This window comes from Medicago sativa, chromosome 7, assembly GCF_051527215.1.
Source record: "Medicago sativa cultivar Bolivia chromosome 7, Bolivia_mono, whole genome shotgun sequence".
NCBI classification, from domain to species: domain Eukaryota; kingdom Viridiplantae; phylum Streptophyta; class Magnoliopsida; order Fabales; family Fabaceae; genus Medicago; species Medicago sativa.
Genome location: NC_140755.1, coordinates 7890576 through 7913139, shown reverse-complemented (window position 1 = coordinate 7913139; position 22564 = coordinate 7890576). Strand labels below are relative to the sequence as shown.

At 33.5% G+C, this 22564-nt stretch overlaps 4 long non-coding RNA genes across 5 annotated transcripts; 1 reads left to right on the top strand and 3 right to left on the bottom strand.

Moving 5' to 3' along the window:
- Positions 1-5418: 5418 nt before the first annotated feature.
- Positions 5419-8686, bottom strand: LOC146903949 (uncharacterized). The gene is made up of 4 exons (XR_015018745.1): positions 8274-8686; positions 8132-8179; positions 7768-7836; positions 5419-5706 (listed from the first exon to the last, which is right to left on the bottom strand). It is a non-coding gene; the product is annotated as an uncharacterized LOC146903949 (long non-coding RNA).
- A 1582-nt stretch (positions 8687-10268) lies between these two features.
- On the top strand, positions 10269-10696 carry LOC146903948 (uncharacterized). Its single transcript, XR_015019750.1, has 2 exons — positions 10269-10341; positions 10430-10696. It is a non-coding gene; the product is annotated as an uncharacterized LOC146903948 (long non-coding RNA).
- A 1735-nt stretch (positions 10697-12431) lies between these two features.
- Positions 12432-13267, bottom strand: LOC146903947 (uncharacterized). Its single transcript, XR_015019749.1, has 3 exons — positions 13130-13267; positions 12965-13050; positions 12432-12710 (listed from the first exon to the last, which is right to left on the bottom strand). It is a non-coding gene; the product is annotated as an uncharacterized LOC146903947 (long non-coding RNA).
- Positions 13268-19394: 6127 nt separating this feature from the next.
- LOC146903946 (uncharacterized) lies at positions 19395-20719 on the bottom strand. 2 transcript variants are annotated; one of them, XR_015018731.1, is made up of 3 exons: positions 20653-20719; positions 20407-20529; positions 19395-19562 (listed from the first exon to the last, which is right to left on the bottom strand). It is a non-coding gene; the product is annotated as an uncharacterized LOC146903946 (long non-coding RNA). The 2 variants fall into 2 exon arrangements; XR_015018730.1 differs by lacking the exon at positions 20653-20719 and having other exon boundaries at positions 20407-20537.
- Positions 20720-22564: the final 1845 nt, after the last annotated feature.

Genomic DNA, 22564 nt, shown 5'->3' with positions numbered 1-22564 from the left:
TTTGATTTTATAAAGAAAAATTTGAACATGCACTTCGTGTCTGATTAAAGCTTGCTTGCTCCTGAATAGGATTTTAGGTTCTGAGGTCAGTTCAGAAGCTGTGGTCCATCAGAAGCTCTTTATTGAAGTTCTGAGGAAAACATGCTTCTAATAATGACGTCAGAATCTGATGTTCAGAAGCTGGATTTTATGCTCCTGAATAGTTGAGATAGTGGAAACGTTGGGAGTTACTTTATTTGGTAACTCCTGGCCCACTAACTTGGTAGTTACTCTGAGAACTTCTGACGTGGTCTATCTGTATTGGTGTATAACTAAAAAGGGCAATGATGATTTAATAGCTTTGAAAAGTACTTTCACGAGCCCCCAATGTCATTAATGTTATGTTTGTTTGTCTCTTTTGAATTGCAATCATTTTTTTTTACTTTTAACACTTCGACAATTCACACACTACTCACTCACCACAAACACTTCATACTTTCAAACCTGTTGCGAAGTAAGCGTAACTCTCAAAAACCCTAGAACCCTAAATCATCTTCTTCATCATCTTCATCAATGGCAACCTCAAGCTCAAACCAAAGCGTTCCAGAATCAACTTCAAGTATGCAACAAAGAGCACCTGGATCTGGTTCCGTAAGCAAACCTAGAACAATGTCCATTCCTTTAAAATCATTGATAGTTCAGAAGGAATCACCAGTGGATTTTGCTTCGCTGAAAAAGTATAAGGTGGACATGAAAGCGTTGGTAGAAGCTCAGAAGCTGTCTGAGTACTTCAAGATGTTGAATGAGCCGACGTATGAAAACGTGGTCAAAGACTTCTTGGTAAGGGCTGAAGGCAACAAAGAAAAGGTTTCAAAGGTAGAGATACAGGCTGTGTCAAAGAAGGGAAAGATGAAGATGGAAAAGAGTCCTACTTCATTCAGTAGCCTAGAGATAAGGTCTGAAGTGATGGGTATTCCTGTAACCATCACTTAGGAGGTTATAGCAAAAGCATGCAGAGTGACAGCTGAAGGAAGATTTCAAGAGATAGTGAAAAAGGATGATATCCTGCTGAAAAGCTACTACAACTTGCTTCTGAAAGGAAACTCAGAAGCCAAGAATTCAGAAATGGAAATTCACCACAGGATGCTGGTGAAGTTCTGCACAGATTGCTTCTTTCAGAGAGGAGGAGGGTCTGACCAACCTAATCATGAACAGAAGCTGGCAATCTACTTCATGGCTACTTTTGAGAAGATCAATTTTCCAAGATACATCATGGATCATCTGTGCTGGGCAATAAATGAGGGCATCAACAAAGGGAGGAAGCAAGTGCCTTATGGAAGATCGTTGTCTGAAATCTTCGACCAAGGTAGAGTACTGGAGACTCTGAAGAAAACAAGGGATGCTTTTGACAAATGCTTCAAGGTTTCTACTGCTGAGAAGACTATCAGTAGCAGGTCCTTGCATTCCATGCATTTTATCAAGAAAGCTCCTCAAGATGAGAAGTGGATGGAAATGAACACAGCAGAATCTGAGATTATCAGATATTTTCCTTCCATCATTAAGGAAAATGATCCTGAATTTCTAGCTGAAACAGTAGCTGCTTATGTCATAGAGTCAGGTGACAACTCTTAGGAGGAAGCTGCTCCTGTTAAGGTCAGAGGAAGGAAGGCCAAAGTCACTTCAGAATCAGAAGTCACTGATGGAAAGGCCAAGCAACAAAAGTTTGCTAAGAGAAAAAGAGGAAAAGCTGAAACTGTATTCACTCAAGAGAAAGTGGATGAAGCTTTTGATGAATTAGAGCAAGAAAAGGACGAGCCTAAGAAGAAGAAGAAGAAGAAGAAGAAGAAGAAGAAGAAGAAGAAGAAGAAGAAGAAGAAGAAGAAGAAGAAGAAGAAGAAGAAGAAGAAGAAGAAGAAGAAGAAGAAGAAGAAGGCTGCACCCATTTTCATGCCAATGATTGAAGTGACTCTTGACATGGAGAAAGAGGCTAAAGAGCAATCTGATCAGATGTTAGCTGCTCAGAAGAGAAAGAAAGCTCAATACAAACAAGAGAGGGATGCAAAGCTCAAAGAAACTGGGCCAGATAAGAATGAAGACTTTCTTTTGGAGAAGATGGCAGAAGTAAGGGAGATTGTAGATGTAACCTCACAGATGGGTACAAAGAGAGTTGGTGCTTCAAAAGCCGGTGTTCAAAAGTCTACTTCTGAAGCTGCTGATGATTCAGTCAGAATTGCTCAGGTATCCAATGACTTACACACATCTTGCACCACATCTTCTATCCCACCTGAAGACACTTCATTGCTAGATCACCTAGAAAGCCATTACTTAGGTGAATTACCCAAATCTAGCTTTAACCCAAACTCACAAACAACCTTTGAAATGGCTTCTGAAGCAGCTGCTTCTGAAAAAGTCATTTCAGAAAGCTCCCAACAACAACAACCAGAACCACAAAAGACCACTTCACCACCACATCAACCACCTCTTGTTCCTGAACACACTGTTCTTGAACAAATTGTTCCTAAACCAACTGTTCCTGAACCAACTGTTACTGAACCAACTGTTCCTGAACCAACTGTTCCTGAACATAACACACATGAACCAGTTGCTCCTGAACAACCTGTTCTTGTGCCAACCCAATCATCTACCATTCCTTTACAAGTACAAATAGTTAAGATAACCCGCTATGATGGTGTGTCTGATATAGATTTAGACTCTGAGGATGATCAAGATGATCATGCCTCTAATATGATTATAGACATCATCTCTGACCAACCATCAACCAGCCAACCCTTAACTACAAGTGGCCAATCAACAACAAACCTAGCCATTGTACCCACAACCCCACCTAAACCCTCTAGACAACCTTCACCACCCACCATTTTCCTGGATTCTCAAGTTCTACAAGATGTGTGGGAAGACATTGCTTCTGAGGTACTTAAGCTGATAGAAGGAAAAAGTGACTTGGGTGACAAGATCAGTTATCAGAAGCAATGGAGAAGGATAAAGGAAAGAGTAGTCAATCTCATCTCAGCTCTGCATGATTCATGTATTGAAGCTCAAGAGCAAGTCAAGCAGAAGTTGGAAAACTGGCTGAATGGAATTGATGAAAATCCTGAAGACATAGATGTCCTTGGAACATGGGTGAAGAATCCTTTGAGCTTAAAAGGAAGAGAACCTGAAGATTTCCTTCCCAAATATATTCACCCCAAGGACTTGGACTTATCATTCCTTTCCAAGATTGACCTGAGCAAAGCTGCACCTGATCTGGCTCTAGTTCAGGAGAACAATGTGTTGAAGGAAAGGAATAGAGAGCTAGAAACAGAGCTACAAGAGCAGAAGCTGAAGCTGATGAAGTTGGAAGCTGATTTGGAACAAGATAGAATCAGGGAAGAGAAGAACAAGTCAGAGATGGATCAGAAGTATGCTGAAACTCAAGAGATTCTGAAGAAGATTTTAGAGAATCAAAATAAGCTAAAACTTTAGTTGCACACCTTAAGCTTGTTTTTGTTTCTTTATGCTTCTGAAATATTTCGTTTTATTTCTGCTTCTGACTTAGTTTTTGCTTCTGACTATTTTATGCTTCTGAACACTTTTTGCTTCTGAGTAATGTTAATTGTTTATATCTTGTGAATACTCAGTTTTTGCTCTGATAATCTTGTTTGATTGTTAAGCTCTTAGTATTTTTCGATGATTATATAATGCTCTGAACCTTTATCTTGTGTTTTTCTCATCTCTTCTTTTTGTTTATTTCTTTTTGATTAATGACAAAAGGGGGAGTATATGTGATAGTATTTAAAGGCTCTGAGCCCCCATTAATAATATTTGAATATTTTTTGAAAAACTTCTATCTTTTTACAAAAAAGAGGGCGTATCAAATTTCAAATAAAATTAATTGAACCTTTCTTCTCATCTATAATCTAATTCTTTCAATATTATTCAAGCTCTGATATTATTATGCGCTAAAATGAATTTAATTAACATGGATAGAACTTAGGGGGATCTTACAAACCTCACCTTAAAGACTATCAGACTCAGGGGGAGTTAGAGCTTACAAACCTCAGACTCTGAGCTTACAAACCTCAGAACCCCAAAGTCAACTTGTTAATTAGATTAACAACAATTGATCAATTTTTAAATACTATTGTTTGTCATCATCAAAAAGGGGGAGATTGTTGGAACAAAATGTGTTTAACAATGAACCTTAATGAGTTTTGATGATAACAAGGTATTAAAAATTGTAAATTGAACTAGCTAATATTTATTCAAGTGTACAAGACCATAGTTAATTTTTTACATCATTAATTGGTACTGAAGAACAAATAAAGAGCAAAAGAAATCAACAAAATTTAAGCTTAGACGCTCCTGAAGGCAATATGCTCCTGAAGAGAGAAAAGCGCTCCTGAAGTCAAGTGTTCCTGAAGACTAGAGGTCTTGAAGTGCCACGTCATCATCAGAAGCAACATCATCAGAAGCTGCCTTATCAGAAGCCATTTCACCAGAAGCTGAAGATCAATTGGATTTGCAAAATTCAAGGATTCGAGAGTTGTTTCATGAATCGAAATTCATCAAAGGACAACAGAAGACTAGTGGAACTTTGCAACAGTCATTTCAAAGTTGTTTGAAGGGATTTGCTTGTAAAAGAAACGAAAGCGTTGACATTGTACTTTGTACGAACTGTACAACCACCTTCTCCACTACTCTGTTTTGTGTTCACGCTACAAGACAAGAAAACAGCTCCAGGATACGGCTTCGCCTGCAAAGATGTTCCTCTGGATTAGGAATGGATTTCAAATTGGTTCTTCATAGGACAACAACCAAATCAGGCAAAAGATCATTGGTGAAAGATCAAGCTTCAACAACGAATCTTTTTGATGTGCTGGCAATTTCACAACGTCTCTTTCACACCTCTATATAAAGGAGTGAAAACTTAGAGATTTAGCAATGTTGAACGAAAGACTCTCAACATTTTTACAAGTGCCAAACCTCTACTGAAATTGTTCTGCATTCACTTAGAATTTCTGTTTCTCAAGTTTTATCTTAGAAATTCTTAAGTCTTAGAGTCTGTCTCTGATTGTAGTGTGAGCACCTCTGATTGTATATCAAGTGTTCTGTCTCAAACATTATTCACTACCACAAAATACCCCCTTTAATAGCACTCATTTTGGTTCTTAATAGCGCTTATCAAGCGCTAAGAAAGCCCCCGCTATAATAGGTCAGGAGCCTATAATAGCGCTTTCCAAACGCTATTAAATAGCAATACTTCAATAGCGCTTTCAGAAAAGCGCTAATAAAGCCTTATTTTTATGCTATTTTTAGACAGATGTTTCTTAGCGTTTTCCGAAAAGCGCTATCTTAGTTACCCCTTTTAATAGTGCTTTAAGAGAAGCGCTAATAAAAGTCCCTATTTTTTTTTTAATTACATCCACAACTAAAAGCATCTACTGACTAGACAAAAAATATTATACATATCAGAAACACTAGTAATTCATTAATATAAATAAACAATAATGTGTTGATAAAAAACTTAATTACACATGACATCTAATGTACACTTACATAAAAATGCAAAGTTCGTGCACAAACGTATATAAGAACGATAACAAACCTTGGCTTTTTTCTCCAATTTTCCATACAAATTGGAACCTCCCGACGATCGACCACTCCAATGTAACTGACAAAACCTTGGCTTTCTTCCCCAACTGGTTGACCTCGAGAATTCTAACGAACCTGAAGTAAGATTGCAGGGTATACAAAATGAACTTAGCAATGCATCAACAAATCCAAAAACTCTCCATAAGGGACATGACATAGTAAACAAATTTCATAAAGAATACATAATCTTTAACATCCCCCTCAATGTCAAATGTTTTATTCTTACAACTACTCACAGTAAAGTCAACAAATTTACCAGCCCCCTCTCTTCATCAAATTCGCATTTTGATTATGTATTTATTATGTCACTTAGCAAACATAGATGACAAGATTTAAAGATCACGAGAGCAAGTTCAGAAGACATAATCTAAACTAAACAAATTAAAAATATGATTCAACATATATTTAACCATATGTTTAAGCTAGAAAGATTAAAAATAAGTCACTACAACCATAAAACGAATTTTATCCAACTTTTTGGAATTTTTTTAATAAGAGAATACCATGCAATATCCAAATCATACTTTATCAGGGTAGAAAATGGAACTCAACAAAAAGAAAAAAAAAAGGGATGAAATGGCCGCTACCACATATGGTGAGGAGGTTGTTACCACATATGATGAGCACAAACAAAAAGCTACAAGACACAATGATAGAACATACTGAATAAATTGAGATGTAAAATAAATGGCAGCCACATAAGAAACAATCATGCTACCAAGCAAATCAGACATTTCAGCCCCAATACAAACTTGTAATCAAAATTCACCAAACAAAGAAAGATGATGAAAGTGAATAGCTACAAATACATCAATTAATTTGAAACCTCCACTACATGTAAGTTAATAAAGATCAAACCATTGTACTCAATTAATTTAAAACCTCTACCTCGCAACCACAATTCAAAAACAATACCCCTGCAATACATGACACTACACAATACACACCATAACTCCCAACTGATACCTATTACCCGGAAAGAATCCAAAGGGTTTAATAACAAAGCTGAAGCACATGAATCATGTTAAACTCAACATCTGACACTACACACCCTAATATAAAGCACGGACACCTCTAGGATTAGGCGTATCGCAAGGACCGACACGCGTCGGTGTTCGACACTCCTATGACACTCGTACGATACGTGTCCTAAATAAGTTGTTTTCTTCCTCACTTCGACACTCCTTGGATGGGTGTTCGACACCTATATAACATTATATGAGGCGTGTCAAACAACTCTGACAACTATCTAGATTTATTTCTCTGCTTTTACACACCGTAGATCCAAGAGTTAAAAGATGTGTGAGAAATGTTGATCAACAAGGGGTTATATACATTAAAGTTGATTACAAAATATTTAAATTTTTCGATAGTAGATGGATAAATAAATGCCAAATACATTTGTCAAAGGCCAAATACTATTGTACCTTGTTATAGAACTTTTTTTAATGAAATAAATTGCCCAAGTTAGATGCAAATGTATGTCTTTTGGTTCTTAATTTAGATCTTTTATAAATAAATTAATATATAGGTAGCGGTGTTGGTGTCAACGTGTCTGTGTCAGTGTCGTGTCAGGTGTCTGTGTCGGAGTCTGTGCTTTATAGAGTCACCCTAACACCTAGATGCTATAATAATGTAATAGTTAACCATACATTAAGCAAAAATATTACAATAACTAGATAATTTCTATCTCATTCTAAGTAATATATAACTAAGGGAATGAAAGACAGATGCAATAATAATCATAATACTTACTACCTATCACATCTCTAAAATCAAACACATAGATCAAACAAGTGCTAGAGAGTGGGAAGAAAATGAAAACCTTCAGACCATCCTTAATATTAGACTTGACCATGAATCTCATCAACAATCTATTTCAATCTAGATCAAATACAAATAATAAAATTTCAGTCCAAACAAGTGTGTGTGTGTGTATCAATTAACAACGGTGAAAAGAGAGAAACCTTGTTATGAGATTAATAGAATAAAACTCTATTCATTTTGAAACTACTAATAAATACACAAGCATTGTAGGTAGAGGCCTAACAGTGCTTAATGGCACCAAATGTCCTATTTAATCACATTATAGACGTTTTTACATTTTAGGATTGTCTTTTAATAAAAATTGTATACCTTGCACAGCTGCCCATAAACTAGTGAACATGAGCATCAACTTTTTTGAAGTCAATGCTTTGTTGATCCCTGCACATGTAAAATACCAAGAACGATAAAGATTATGCACTTTTCCAAATTCACTTCTCAAAATTCATTACATATTTTCTAATAACCAATAACTAACAGAGAAAAGGAAAAGAAGGATAATAGTAACACACACACAAAAAACGACAAGTCTGAGAATCCTCTCAGAATCATTCAAAGTTATAATAAGCATTTATATACTGATCTCAAAACTATCGTACAATGAAGATCTAAAGTTGAATAACATTTATATAATAAGCATGATTTTCAAAATTGATAGAATGAATAGATTTAGTACCCAGCAATTATTTTATTCCCAAAGCTTGTGAACTCCGTAATCCAGAACCTGCAATGAAATTTAGCGATTTTCATTTTCTTATGGAAAATCAAAATAAACGAAAATCAAATAAGAGAATATTGAAAAGGGAAAGTTAACAAACCCTTTCTCCGAGGAACGAAGGTAACGTGGACGGTTACGAGAAACGAAAATGCCTCCTCCTCTTCTTTAATCTGATTTGCGTTTCTAAGGTTTGTTGGTTACAAAGCTTTCGAAATACGACAAAATGGGTTAGGTGGACGAAATTGGGGTTGATTGAGAGATCGAAGGTGGAAGAAATTAGTTTTTTGGGATTTCAGAATTTGGGGGAGGCAGAAATAGTTTTGGAACGGTGGAAGAGATGAAGCGATTTGGGAGTTTTAAGAATTTAGGAGAAATTGATTTGGGGGATACGGTGGAATAGATCTGGAAAGTTTTTTTTTATTAGGAAAGAATAGATCTGGAAAGTTGAATTTTTTTTATTAGGAAAGAATAGATCTGGAAAGTTGAATGACATGTTTGGACTAAAAGTGTGTTTTTTATTTTCATAATTCCCAAACAATAGCGTTTGTTAAAAACGCTATCTATACCCCCCCTCCAACAATAGCGATTCCTTAAAAGCGCTATTAGTGCAAGCCAAAATAAAAGCGTTCGTAAAAAAGCGCTATCTAACCCTGTTTTTTACATGTTTTTCTTAGCGCTTTCTTAAAAGTGCTATAACAGGTCTATGAGTTGCATTTTTAATAGCATTTATCCATAAGTGCTATTAAAATTGTGCTATTAAAAGCCAAAATTGTGGTAGTGATTCTTTGTAATCTTGTTTGTTTAGAAGTCTCTTGCAGTTGTGCTTGAGCATAGAAGTCTCTTGATTGTGTTCTTGAGCATAGGAAGACTCTTGCAAAGTGTGCTTGAGCAAAGGAAGTCTCTTGCTGTGTGCTTGAGCAATTGTAATCAGATATTACATTCTAGTGAAATCTCCTTGGAAGTGCAAGGGGGACTGGACTACTTCCGGATTGTGGAAGGAACCAGTATAATTGCTCTGTGTCTTTCTTCTTTCCTTTCTCTCTGTTTTATTCCGCTGCATATGCTCCTGACCACTCCATTCAGAAGCAGTTCTACAAGCTTCTGAACTTAAGTGTTCTGAGTTTTAGAGAAAACGAAGAAAAGTCTAAACACAATTCAACCCCCCCTTCTTGTGTTTTTCTCACCTTCAAAATTTCCATGATGTCCAAATTTACAAAACTGAACAATCAAGCAGATTTTGATTTTCTTGAATATAAAACCTTAAACCTTCATGATATTGTGTCCCTTGTCTTAGAAAAGAGGAGAAATCAATTATAATATGGTTTTATTCAAGTTGGGGAGAGATAAGGAGCTTACTTTTATCTCAAGTAACAACACAAAATTTCAAATACTATCTTGACAACATTTGAAAAAGAAAAGAGAAAAATTGAAAAACAAATCAAAAATGAAAAAAATAGAATAAGTTGTCAAGAATAGTTTTTATATAATTATCTTAGGGTTATGCTAGAAGCCACCCATGAAGGTGTCTATTAGCAAGCCACACCTCAAGGTGTGATTTCCACTTTTTAGTTATAACTTTGCTAAAAGACATCTTCATAAAAATTAGTTGGTGTCTTTTAACAAATGGTCATAGAATAACTTGCTAAAAGACACCTTCATAAAAGGTGTCTTCTAGCAAAACCCATTATCTTAATTATGTAATCTCATGTATAAATGAATTCTGTGATACTATTCAGACACACGATTTTAGAAAATGTCTCACATTCTTTATAAACTAATGAAAAAATAAAAAAAAAAAAATTGATCCTACATACATCTACTTCTGCATATAAATATGGACTAATCCCAATGGTGCATTATATCCGTAGAAAATTTTACGATGGTCAAAAATATATTATTTTTCCTTTGTTATCACGAAAGGTTAAAACAATAATGAAATTTATTTTGTAGGAAAAAGTACACGGAAAAGTTAGTTAAATAATATTCAGTTCTTATGACTATTTAATTTATTATATGAACTTCTTTTCACGAATGGTTTTTAAAACTTTAGAAATGCCTAATCTGTTTAACTAATATAATGAGAGCATAAATTTAATACACTAGAAATATATAAAATCATATCCTATTTTTTAGATGCAAATAGCGAACAATATGGTTGAAATTCTGAAGTTTATGTTTTGTTTCTATTTATTTCCTTTCTTCTCATAATAGTATGTGATTCTTCTTATTTACCAAATTCTCGTCCTTGTATAGTAGATAAAGATTGTCCACAAGTGAGAAATTATATTGCTAGGTGTCGTAAAGGCCACTGCCTATAAAGAACAGTGAGATGAATGAGTTCTTGCTCTAGCAAAATAGTTGTAGATTATATTTTATGCTAGAATATTCTAGGAGCTGTCATTTGGTTTTTGTGCATGCACCAAATAATTGTATTTTCTTTTCCAAATTTTATGGACCTTGAAGTTATGATTTTGAACAGTAAGACGGTGGCAATTAAATGAAATAAGACAGAAAATTGTTTTATTTATAGTGTATCCTTATCTTGCAAATTTGACGGTATCACTATGACTTAGATTTCAGCTATATATTGATAGCAGGGAATAAAATTCGAAATTCTTACTCCCTTTTTAGTCATCAAGAAAAGATGATATATAAGCAATCAATATATATCTTGCATAAAAGATTCTAAGAAAACTTAATTGCCACAAGTAAAAAAATTGTTGACTAACATTACAGAAAGGAACTTGTGCCAAGCTAAACAGGGAATAAAAATAAAATAAAAAATCCCAAGGGTTTCCTTTTCTCAAACACCTTTCCATAAGCAGTACTAGATGGCATCATTTTCTAATTAAATGGCATTACTAGATAGGATTTGGTAGCCCTAAAACACCACATAGTGACTGACTGTGTTTTACTGCTTGCAGGTCCGAGGACATCTCTGTCGTTCCAGTCACAGCAGAGGCATGTAAATGGCTTTATTTAGACCAACATATTCTGGATGCTACTTTTTTTACTGATGCTCTTTATTTTGTTAATTCTATTAACAAAATTTCCTATTATGATGTCATTGAAACTCATGATTGTAGTGCCATATCAAACTAAAGGTTGTTTATGTTAGAAGATAATGTAATGTAATGGATCATAACCTTGTTGGTTTGGCCAAATCTCTTGGATCAAGAACATGGTTGGGGAATGCCCTAATCAAGCAAGCTCCCTGCATTCGCCTATGTAACTCTTTTATTTTTATGAAATGAATATCATGTCTTGTTTTCAGGAAAAAAGATAAGATATATGTGATACTTGGTACTTGCAGAATTTCCCTTCAATACACACTTTGGGTCTTCTACATGCAAATCCTCGACATTTTTTGTTGAATAGTCCTCAGTATGCAAATGCATTTCAGCAGTACTAGATTCTTTTAAACTTATCAAGAATTGATTCAGTTTGTTCGATTTTCACCTTCAAGTCGATATACAGTTTTTTTTTTTGGGCTAAAATATGGTTTTCGTCCCTGCAAATATGCCTCTTTTGGTTTTTAGTCCTATAAAAACAATTGTAGAAAAAAAAAATACCTGCAAATTTTTTTGTTTTTTTAAATAGTCCCAGGACCCACTATTGTGATGATTTGCATGCGTGGCACATGATGACTGTACCCATTTTGTAGAAAAAAGTCCCGGCAAAATATTGTTTTTTAAAATAGTCCCATTTAGCAGGAATTTTTTTCTGCAAATTTTTTTTACAGAGACTAAAACCAAAACGAGACATATTTGCAGGGACGAAAAACATATTTTAGTATTTTTTTTTGTTCAATTTGTGTTTGATGATGGGGATCAGTTACATGGGTGTTCAAAACCAAATCAATCCAATAGAAAAACCAAAAACTGAACCAATCCAAACCGAAATCGCAAAAAACCGTATTTGATTTGGATGTATTCATATCACTTTTTTACTCAACCGCATGGTTTGGTTCGGTTTGCGGTTTTTATTTTACCAACCGAACCAAATCAAACCGAACAACAACATAAGAAAAACATTAACTAAATCAATGTCACCTAAATCAATACTCATAGAAACATAATGGAAACTTTTATACAATGACATACTTTTCTCTTATTAAGTTTCTTCTTTGCTTTTCATTGCAAAAATGTATTTATGTGATACTTAAAATTTTAGAGAATTATAAAATATCAGTCTTTTACATATCTTATTTAAAATGTGTATATATGAAATTCAGGCCATGCGTTGATACAATGAAATATACGAGATAAGGATACAGTGTCTTATTTCATTTCGTTGTCAACATTTTAGAGTACAAAATCATAACATCAAAGTCCATAAAATTTGGAAAAGGAAAAAGAAAATTCAATTATTTGGTGCATGCACAAAAACCAAATGACAGCTCCTCGAATATTCCAGCATAAAGTATAATCTATAGTTATTTTGTTAGAGCAGGAACTCATTCATCTCAATGGGCTCTGTTGGCATTGGCCTTTACGACACCTAGCAACAAAATTTCTCACTTGTGGACAATCTTTATCTGTTATACAAGGACTAGAATTTGGTAAATAAGAAGAATCACATACTATTATGAGAAGAAATAAGGAAATAAATAGAATCAGAACATAAACAAACTTCAAAGTTTCAGCCATATTTTTCGTTCTTTGCATCTAAAAAATAGGATAACATTTGATATACTTATAGTGTATAAAAATTATGCTCTCATAAAAATAATCAAATAGTTTGGGCATTTTTAAATTTTAAAACCCTTCATAAAATTATAATGATAAATACCTTTTGTGTTTTGAAAACCCTTCATAAAATTATGATGATAAATGTCTTTTGAGTATATAAATGTGTTGTGTTTATCCTTTCCACACCTAGAAAAAGTTCAAATATTAAACTTGATAATCATTAAAATTGAATATTATTTAACTAACTTTTTGGATATTACTTTACCCTTCAAAAAAAGTTCATAACTTTTTTATCCTTTTGTGATAATAATGGGAAAAAAAATATTTTTGAATATCATAAAATTATTTACGGATATAATGCACCATTGGAATTGAGACCATATTTATGCACAAGTAGAATGCACTGGAATTGAGACCATATTTATGCACAAGTAGAATGCACTTAGGATCAATTTATTTATTTTTATTTAATCATTGGATCATAAATAATAAATTTAATAATTTTTTTATCCTTTCGTGATAATAAAGGGAAAAAAATGTATTTTTGAATATCATAGAATTATTTACGGATATAATGCATCATTGGGATTCAGACCATATTTATGCACAAGTAGAATGCACTTAGGATAAAAAAAAAATTATTTAATCATTGAATCATAAATAATAATAATAATTGGATCATAAATATAAATAATATGAGACATTTGCTAAAATCATGGTTCGGAATAGTACCACAAAAGTTCTTTTATACATGGGACAACATAATTAAGAGAATTAATTTCCTTCAAAAAACAAAAATTAAGAGAATTAATTAAAAAGAGGCATATGATATGCCAAAAAAGCTTCTATAGAACATAGAGAGAAACCCATCTTTGAGAAATAGAGCCTGTGTAAATAGTAGACTTGCTTAGAATAATTTGTCTTGGTGCTTGAGCATATATGTCAAAACAATTCTTGAGAATATTCATATTAGCAAGAGTAACTTTAAAGAAAATCATTAAAACATATGCATACATCACATGAGATGGGACTAAGGAACCTCTATGACCTCCAATGAGAAAAAGCTCACCATCTTCCACTAGCTTAAGAATGCCCCTACTATGATGTTACTCGCATCCTATCTCAAACTTACAATCTGTTTATTCTTTTGATCTAGATCTTTATTAAATTAAATTAAGGGCAAATTCAAGACGGATTTGATGAAATCTCTCCATTAAAGTTATTGTTTTAGGACCCTAAATTTTGATTTGTTTGTATTTTATAAAATAAAATTGAAATTCCCTATCAAATTTGTATTGAACTCATAGTTTTAAAAATCGTACCTGTCATCGAACCAATAAGGGTAGTGGGTCACTGGGTCGTTGGTTGAACCATAGGATCACCGGTCGGACCGCATGAAAGAATCTGATGACTCGAACATATACCCGGTCTTCGTAAAGTTTTTATCTTTATATTAAATAGGATGACTCAGGCTATACAAAAAAATATAACACTAATAAATGATAAGAAAAAATATTTTCAAATAAATTAAGATGATTTCTCGAATATGTTTTTCAAATTTAAGTCTACCTACTATGACAGTATTATCCTATCAAACACATAAATTAATTCTTATATATATTCATTATGAGTATATTAATAAATTAGAAACACTTTAATAAATTATATATATTCATTATGACCGATCCAATATGTCAACCAAATCGGTTACACCTCCGGTTCACGGTTGAACCGGCCGGTTTGATTTTCAAACCTATTTTGAACCAACTACTCCCATATTTTGTTTCTTGTATGTCAATTGAAACCATAGAATCTCATTGTATATGTTGATGGCAGTGAAGGCGGATCCGAAATAAATAGTGGTAGAAACAAGTGAGTTGGAGAAGATGACCGGTGAATGGTTCATGGAAATTGATAGGCAATGGAGACTCCATGGGTTGTTTAAAATGATGTTTTTAATCTGGGCCATTTATGTTTGATCTAAAGGTTCACATTTATTCTCATCATTCTCAATTAAGATACTCATTCTCATAGTATATATGAGTGGAGCTATTTTAGTAAGTGTGTTAACTTACTCCAAATCATGACATTTAATTCCAGTATTGATTAATGACTTAGATTAATTATGTTGTGAAAGTGACTCAAAATTGGAGTTTGGAGGCCAAAAATTGATGTTTGTTGAAAGTACAAATCGGGGCCCGAATGGCAAAAATCAGGGCCCGATTTTGGCTGTCTTTGGAAGCAGTTTGGTACTGGAAAAATCGGCGCCCGAATGGTAAAAATCGGGGCCCGATTTTGCGTGCTGTTATTTTTCAGAAACGTATTTTTTGGGCCAGATTTGATACAATTTTATGGGAGTTTCTTTTACTATAAATATAGGCATTGTATCAGTGTAAACTTTGAGATAGAGGGGGCTGAAACAAGGGTTTAGAAAGGCAACAACAAATCTAGGGTTTGTATAGAGTTTGTCTCTTTGGAACAAACACTAGGGTTTGAGGGTTGATTCACCTTGGGAAACACTATTAGGATTGAGTCTCTTGGTTACGGGAAGAGGCTGGGATTTGGGTAGAATTAGGCGGGAGACTTATTCTTGTAACCCATTGATATCTCTTTTGTAACGTTACTCATCATATAGTGGAACGGAGGGCTGCTCTCTCCCCCAGACTAGGTCAATTTGGACCGAACTGGGTCAACAAATTCTTTGTGTTCTCTCTTCTTCTTTTCTCTTGCTGTGTTGTTTTCTACTTTTGGCTTGTGATTATAACTGTTCTATTCACTTTGATTATTGGTTGCTTTATTATCCCTTGCTCCACACATCAAGTTGTTATTGGTGTGAGTTTTCTCATCGAATCCGCAACAAATTAATATGATAAGTTTTAATTTCATTCTCTATTAGAGTCAACACTCGTCACCACAAAATAACAAAGCAATTCATGTCATTTAATTTATTGATATTTTTTTAATTCTTCACCCCTTTTGATTTGTTGTTAACCCTTTTTCAATTTCTTTTAGCGTGAGGGAAAAAAAACCAACTAGTGAAGAATTTAAAAAATATCAATAAATATATAAAACCAACCCTTTTGATGTGTCATGTCTCTGAAATTCAGGTCATGATGATACTGTCAAATATAAGAGATAAGGATACACTATATATAAAACTATTGTCCCCTAATTTCATTTCATTGCCAACATCTTAGAGTATAAAATTATAACTTCAAGGTCTATAAAATTTGGAAAAGAAAAAAGAAAATACAATTATTTGGTGCATGCACAAAGACCAAATGATAGCTCCTCAAATATTCTAGCATAAAGTATACTCTACAATACATTTGCTAGAGAAGGAACCCATTCATCTCAGTGTGCTATATTGGCAGTTGGCTTTACGACACTTAGCAATATATTTTCTCACTTGTGGACAATCTTTATATGTTATACAAGGTCGAGAGTTTGGTAAATAAGAAGAATCACATACTATTATGACATGAAATATAAAAATAAATAAAATCAAAACATAAATAAACTTCATAGTTTCAACCATATTTTCGCTCTTTGAATCTAAAAATAAGTTAAGATTTGATATATTTATAGTGTATAAAATTTATGCTCTCATAAAAGTAATTAATAGTTAAGGCATTTTAAAATTTTGAAAACCCTTTATAAGATTACATTACTTAAGGGTGTGTTTGTTTCAAGGATTAAATTTGCAATTCTGGAAATAACATTCCTTGGAACATTATTCCTAGGAATCTTAATCGTATTAAAGTGTTTGGTAATTAATTTAGTTTTCCAAGAATGTTTTTAAATATATTTAATTTATAATTTAAAACAAAAAAAATAAAAAAGTTAAAATAGTGTGATAGTGAAAAGTTATGGGTGGTTACCTCTTATTCCTATGGGAATAAAAGATTCCCCTACTTTAACATGGGAATAAGAAATGGAAAAGTTATGTGTAAATTTTATTCCTAGAAATAAAATATACCTAGGCATAATTTATGATAACTTGAAACAAACATGGGAACCAAGGATTCCCAATGTCACATTCGTGGGAATAAATTTGCAATCCATGAAACAAACACCCCCTTAGTAAATGTCTCTAGAGTATATCAATGTGTTTGCCCTTTTCACTCTTTGAAAAAGTTCAAATAATAAAATTGATAATATAAGAATTGTATTTTATTTAACTAACTTTTCAGTGTACTTTTTCCTTCAAAATAATTTTCATTACTTTTTCCTAAACCCTAAACCACAAATGGGAAAAAAAATGTTTTTGACCACCATAAAATTATCTTCAGATATAATGTATGGTATGAGACCATATTTATGCACAAGTAAAATGTATGTAGGATCGATTTATTTTTTATTTAATCATTGGATCATGAAGAATGTGAGACATTTGCTAAAATCATGTGTCTGGATAGTATGTATGACATAAGTTATTTTATTCGTAGGATTACATAACTAAGAGACTTAATTACAGAAGGAATATGATATGCTAAGAAGCTTCTATAGAGCCTAGAGAGAAACCTAACAAATTTGCAATCAAATCACCCATCATAGAGAAATATAGCCTATGTAAATAATGGACTTGCTTAGATTAATAATTTGTCATAGTGCTTGAGCATATATGTCAAAACAATTTTTGAGAATATTCATATTAGATTTCCTCCTGATTGAATAAATGGACATCAAAAAGTCTGGTTCCTAAAATGATACATATATTACACAACATAACCATCAATTAACAAATGATATTTGTAGAAGCATTTCATGTTAGTTTTTGAGATAATTATATCTCTCATACTTATATTGTATTTTTACTCTCTTTCTCTTTTGAAACGAAGATAGATAGAGAGAAAATAAAATGTTGAATGAATGTTAAAAATAAAATAAAGGAGTTCAAATATCATTACCCCTTGATATAATTTCCTTTGGCTTTGTGGAAGAAAAAAAATAAACGTTATTTGACTACATCCACTCCACCTTTAGAGAGGAAGATGAGTTGTGTATATGAACGTTAATTTGATTTATTGGGCAAATGATTCAATTAGAATGAAGATTGAAGTTATCCTAATCAGTCAACATATATACTACTACAAAATACCCCTTTAATAGCATTCATTTGAGCATTTAATAGCGCTTGTGAAGCGCTAAGAAATCCCTGGCTATTATAGGTCAGAACCCTGTAATAGCGCTTTTAATACTCTATTAAATAGTAGTGTTTCAATAGCACTTTCAAAAAAGCGCTGATATAGCCTTATTTTTGTGCTATTTTTAAACATATGTTTCTTAGTGTTTTCCGGAAAGCGCTATCTTAATTATCACCACTTTAATAGCGCTTTTAGAAAAGCGCTAATAAGAGTCCCTATTTTTTATTTTTAAAATCACATCTAGAACTAAAAGCATCATAATAAGACTAGACAATATATATATATATATATATATATATATATATATATATATATATATATATACTTATCAGAAACACTAATCATCCATTAATAGAAATAAACAACAATAATGAGTTATTCAGAAACATAATTATAAATGACACCTAATGTACACTTGCATAAAAATACAAAGTTTGAGCACAACAGATATATATGAACACTGAAAAACCTAAAGCAATATTTAGCAAAACCTTGGCTTTTTTCTCCAATTTTCCATACTAATTGGAACCTCCCGACGAACGATGACTCCAATGTAGCTGACAAAAACCTTGATTTCTACCCCAACTGGTTGACCTCGAGCATTTCAACGAATTGCATGGTATGCAAAATGAATTCAGCAATGCATTAACAAATCCAAAAAATCTCTATAAGGAACATTACATAGTAAAGAATCTCCCAATTCTAAAACTCTAAAACAAGCAATTTGATAAGGAAGGAGAAATTGGAGAATCAATCACTACAAGAAATCTGGTAATTTGCCAGGGGCAGAAGCCCTGGCAAAATGCAAAAAGCCTTGGCAAATGGACGTTTGCCAGGAGTTTTGCCAGGAGCAGAATTACCAGCAAATCTGCTCATCGCAAATGATCCTGCCAGGGGTTTAGCTCCTGGCAAATGCGCTCCTGGCACAAGCCCTGGCTCAACCCCTGGAAAATTGCGTCTGTATGATTGTAGGCTTTTCTGACGCATTCTGGTCAATGCAGACTTTTGCAGATGATCACATTAGTCATTTTCAAACCATGCCAGGGAAATTGCTAGGGATCAACCCCTGGCAAAATGTGTACGAATATTTTTTTAAAAAAACGTTTTTTAAATGTTTAAAAAAATCAAAATATTAAAATTTAATAATTAAAATAATTTTTAAGACATTTTAAAATTAACTTCAACAAATTATACAAATTAACTTCAACAAAACAAAAACACAATCCTACATATATATTACAAAATTACAAGATATAAACAATAGTATAACATCATTCATTTATGAATAAAACAAATTATGGATAACGGAGACATCAAACATATTCAAAAAAAATTATATATGATTGCAACAACACAAATGTGTGGGGACTAGAGAGAACTCCATTGGTAAATAACAAAGTTGATTTATTAATTGAAATACCTACATAAAAAGGAAGAAAATATTAACTCAAAATCATTGCCTTTGGATGTGTACCAAATCATGTGCTTCAACTCTTGAGTATTAGATGTCCGTATCAGTCCAAGCTTGAGAAGTTAAAGATGCGAAGATACCTAAATCATTCCATTAAAGACATAATGAATATCAAAGTATTCTACGAATTCTACTACAAACGCACTTAGAATATTCTCCGTCAATTGCATCAATGCCATATATTAAAGAGAGTTAGAGATATGAAAAACACTAAGCTCTTACTCTTGAATATTACCCCTATGCCTTCTGACATTAAACCTCAATATGATATATTATTCAAAAATGTTACTAGTGAAAAAATAACTGCATCTTTTACAACTATTCTAGTTAAATCAGAGACAAACAAATGAATCAATTTACATGAATAACAAATAAAAGTTATAAATATAGGGGATGTTGCATTGCATTCTCCACTCCATTTAAAAACAATATGTCCTAAAAATTCAATTATAGCTTAACTTAGAACATTGTTTCTAAAAGGTTCAAGAGAAAAGGAACTCTAAACCTCAACACTGGAGAACAGCCACTACCCTCCCATTTGAGACCAGAGGGAACTAAATGCTACAAAAAAAGCAATTGAACAACCTAAAACATCAGCTACAAAGAAATAGCAGCAGCCTGAAGCGACTAAGGCGATAACAGAAGCTACTCCAAACTAAAGAGGAACCAGAGTGCAGTTCCACTAACAGAGCGACTAAGGCGATAACAGAAGCTACTCCAACCTAAAGAGGAACCAGAGTGCAGTTCCACTAACAGAGAAAACCCCATAAACTAAATCTAACAACATGCAAACAGAAGTAAATCAAGTTGATTCTTAGAGTTAAAAATAACGCATTCAATTTATCAAAGATCACACAAAAACTTGAGAGCACAATTAAACAGGAGCGAGCTAACAATATTCAAGGAAGTAAAGAGGAGACTTACTAATATATCCATCTCTGAGGCCACCAAACTTCTCCTATCCAGCAGTATCCCAGCAGTAGAAGCGAATCTTGCAGTAGTTTGTGAAGACAGCCAATGGATGCACTTCCACACCAATGTTTGTTGCTTACCACCAAATCAAAACAACAAATACGTCACTTGAATGAGATTGAATCAAGAAAGAGTATAATCACTTAAGCGTGTGTATATGCATATATTACCATAAGTTAAATTAAAAATTCATCTTACGTTCATATTTCTTCTCAAACTCCCCAATAAGATGCCTTTTCACGGAGGTTGTTTTTTTCTGAAAATGTTCAATACACGATACAATTCAAATCTTAATCTATGATGAGCTAGATCGTTACGAATGAAATTCACTTTTAGGATCTTAATCGATTAAAATATGTGTCAAAAATAAATAAAACAACAGGGCATCACTTAGCTAGAGTACCTCAAATCGTACTGGCTTTTCCTTCATCATTCATATCGTCTCCAAGAGAATAGAACGCAGTAGGCAGTGCCTTTGCAATACGCATAGAACTTGAGAAGTTGAACTCATACGGATTGATTTCTCAATCACCCTTGTTAGGCAACAATGCTGGAACTGCCCTGAATCAAAATAACTCCTGTTTTGGTCCTGCATCACTGTCAAACCTATATATTATTAACAGGAACTTGAACCATATCCTGTTCAGAAAAAAATAGTAATTTTATTAATTTTTGTTCACAAGCCATCTTGTTAAAAAAACAATGTTACAATGGACGAGCAGAGAACTTGTAAGTTAAAATGATGCCTTAACAACATGAACCTCACTATCTCATCAAAACTGAATCTCTTTATATCTCTAATCAATCAAAACTATTTGTTAAAAAAACCCAAAAAGTTTAATCTTATAGATCTATAACCCAAAATTAAGTATAGTTGTCACAAATTAACTTGAAAAATCAACATGGCGCAATGATACTGAATGAATGTCGTCATATAAAGATTATAGGAGACTTCAATGAGAAAAATGTCATCACATCTTCACATGGTTACAAGAAATGAAATAAACCCAATTTAATTACTATATATTTTAATCCTTTACCACAGTGTATAGATGAATTATGAACACAAACCTTAAAAATAACTTAAACATTCAGAATTAGGGTTTGGGAAATCAAAATTGGGGATATTAAACATTTCTTCAACCCATTAATAGGCATTAGCAGCAGTAGAATCGATTTAGACATACAATTGAACAAAATAGAACAAAGATGAAAGATATGAAAACCTAGAGGGTGAAGAGGAGAAGGAATTAAAACCTAACAGACCTTCAGAAGTTGAACCCAGCCCGGTGAGGAGGAGGACCACAGAAGGTTAGTTGGGGTCAGGCAGCGATGGAGGAAAGGAAGAAGAGAAAGGTTTTGCTGTTCATACCGTGTTGAATGAAAAAATTTGTGAGGACGAAATTGTTCAAATCACGAAATCATTCGGATCAGTAGAAAGCTTAGGTGATAAGGATTTCAAAAGTGGTCTTTGTTTTTTCGATCGGTGTTTGTGGCGGCCGAAAATGGCATCGGAAGGAGGAGAGTGGGGCGAAGGTATTTGTGGAGGAAGAAAGATAATACGGCTTCTCTTTCTTTTTCCTTTGGATAGAATTATTAAAACAAAAATAATGATATTTGGGTGAGGATAATAAAGCAAAGGGAAAAAAGTAAGTGGACCCTTTCAATTTGCCAGGGGTAATGGCAGGTTGCTCCTATCAAATGCAAGCCAGCGGTTAGGCCAAGTTCTTGCTCCTAGCAAATTTGCCAGGGATGTCTGCCCTTGGCATAGTTTCCTGGCTAATTGCATGATTTCTTGTAGTGAATTGGCTTACCTTGGCTTATATAGTGAGTGAGAGCTAAAAGAGAAAGTGGCTGGATTTGAAGAAGAGAGCAGAGAGAGAAAGTGAATGAGTTTGAAAAATAGAGCTGAGTTAGAAACGTCGAACGTGTGGAGAGAAGAAGAGAGAATAGTTGAACGTTTGAAGAATCGATTCATTGTTTGTTGTTTTGTTTGCGAACAGAGAAGAAGAGGTGTGCAATTTCTGATGTGAGAAGAAGAGAGTCGTATGGAGTTTGAGAGAGAGGGGGAGAGAGAGAGAACTGAAGACAGAAAACGTGTGTGTCTCTG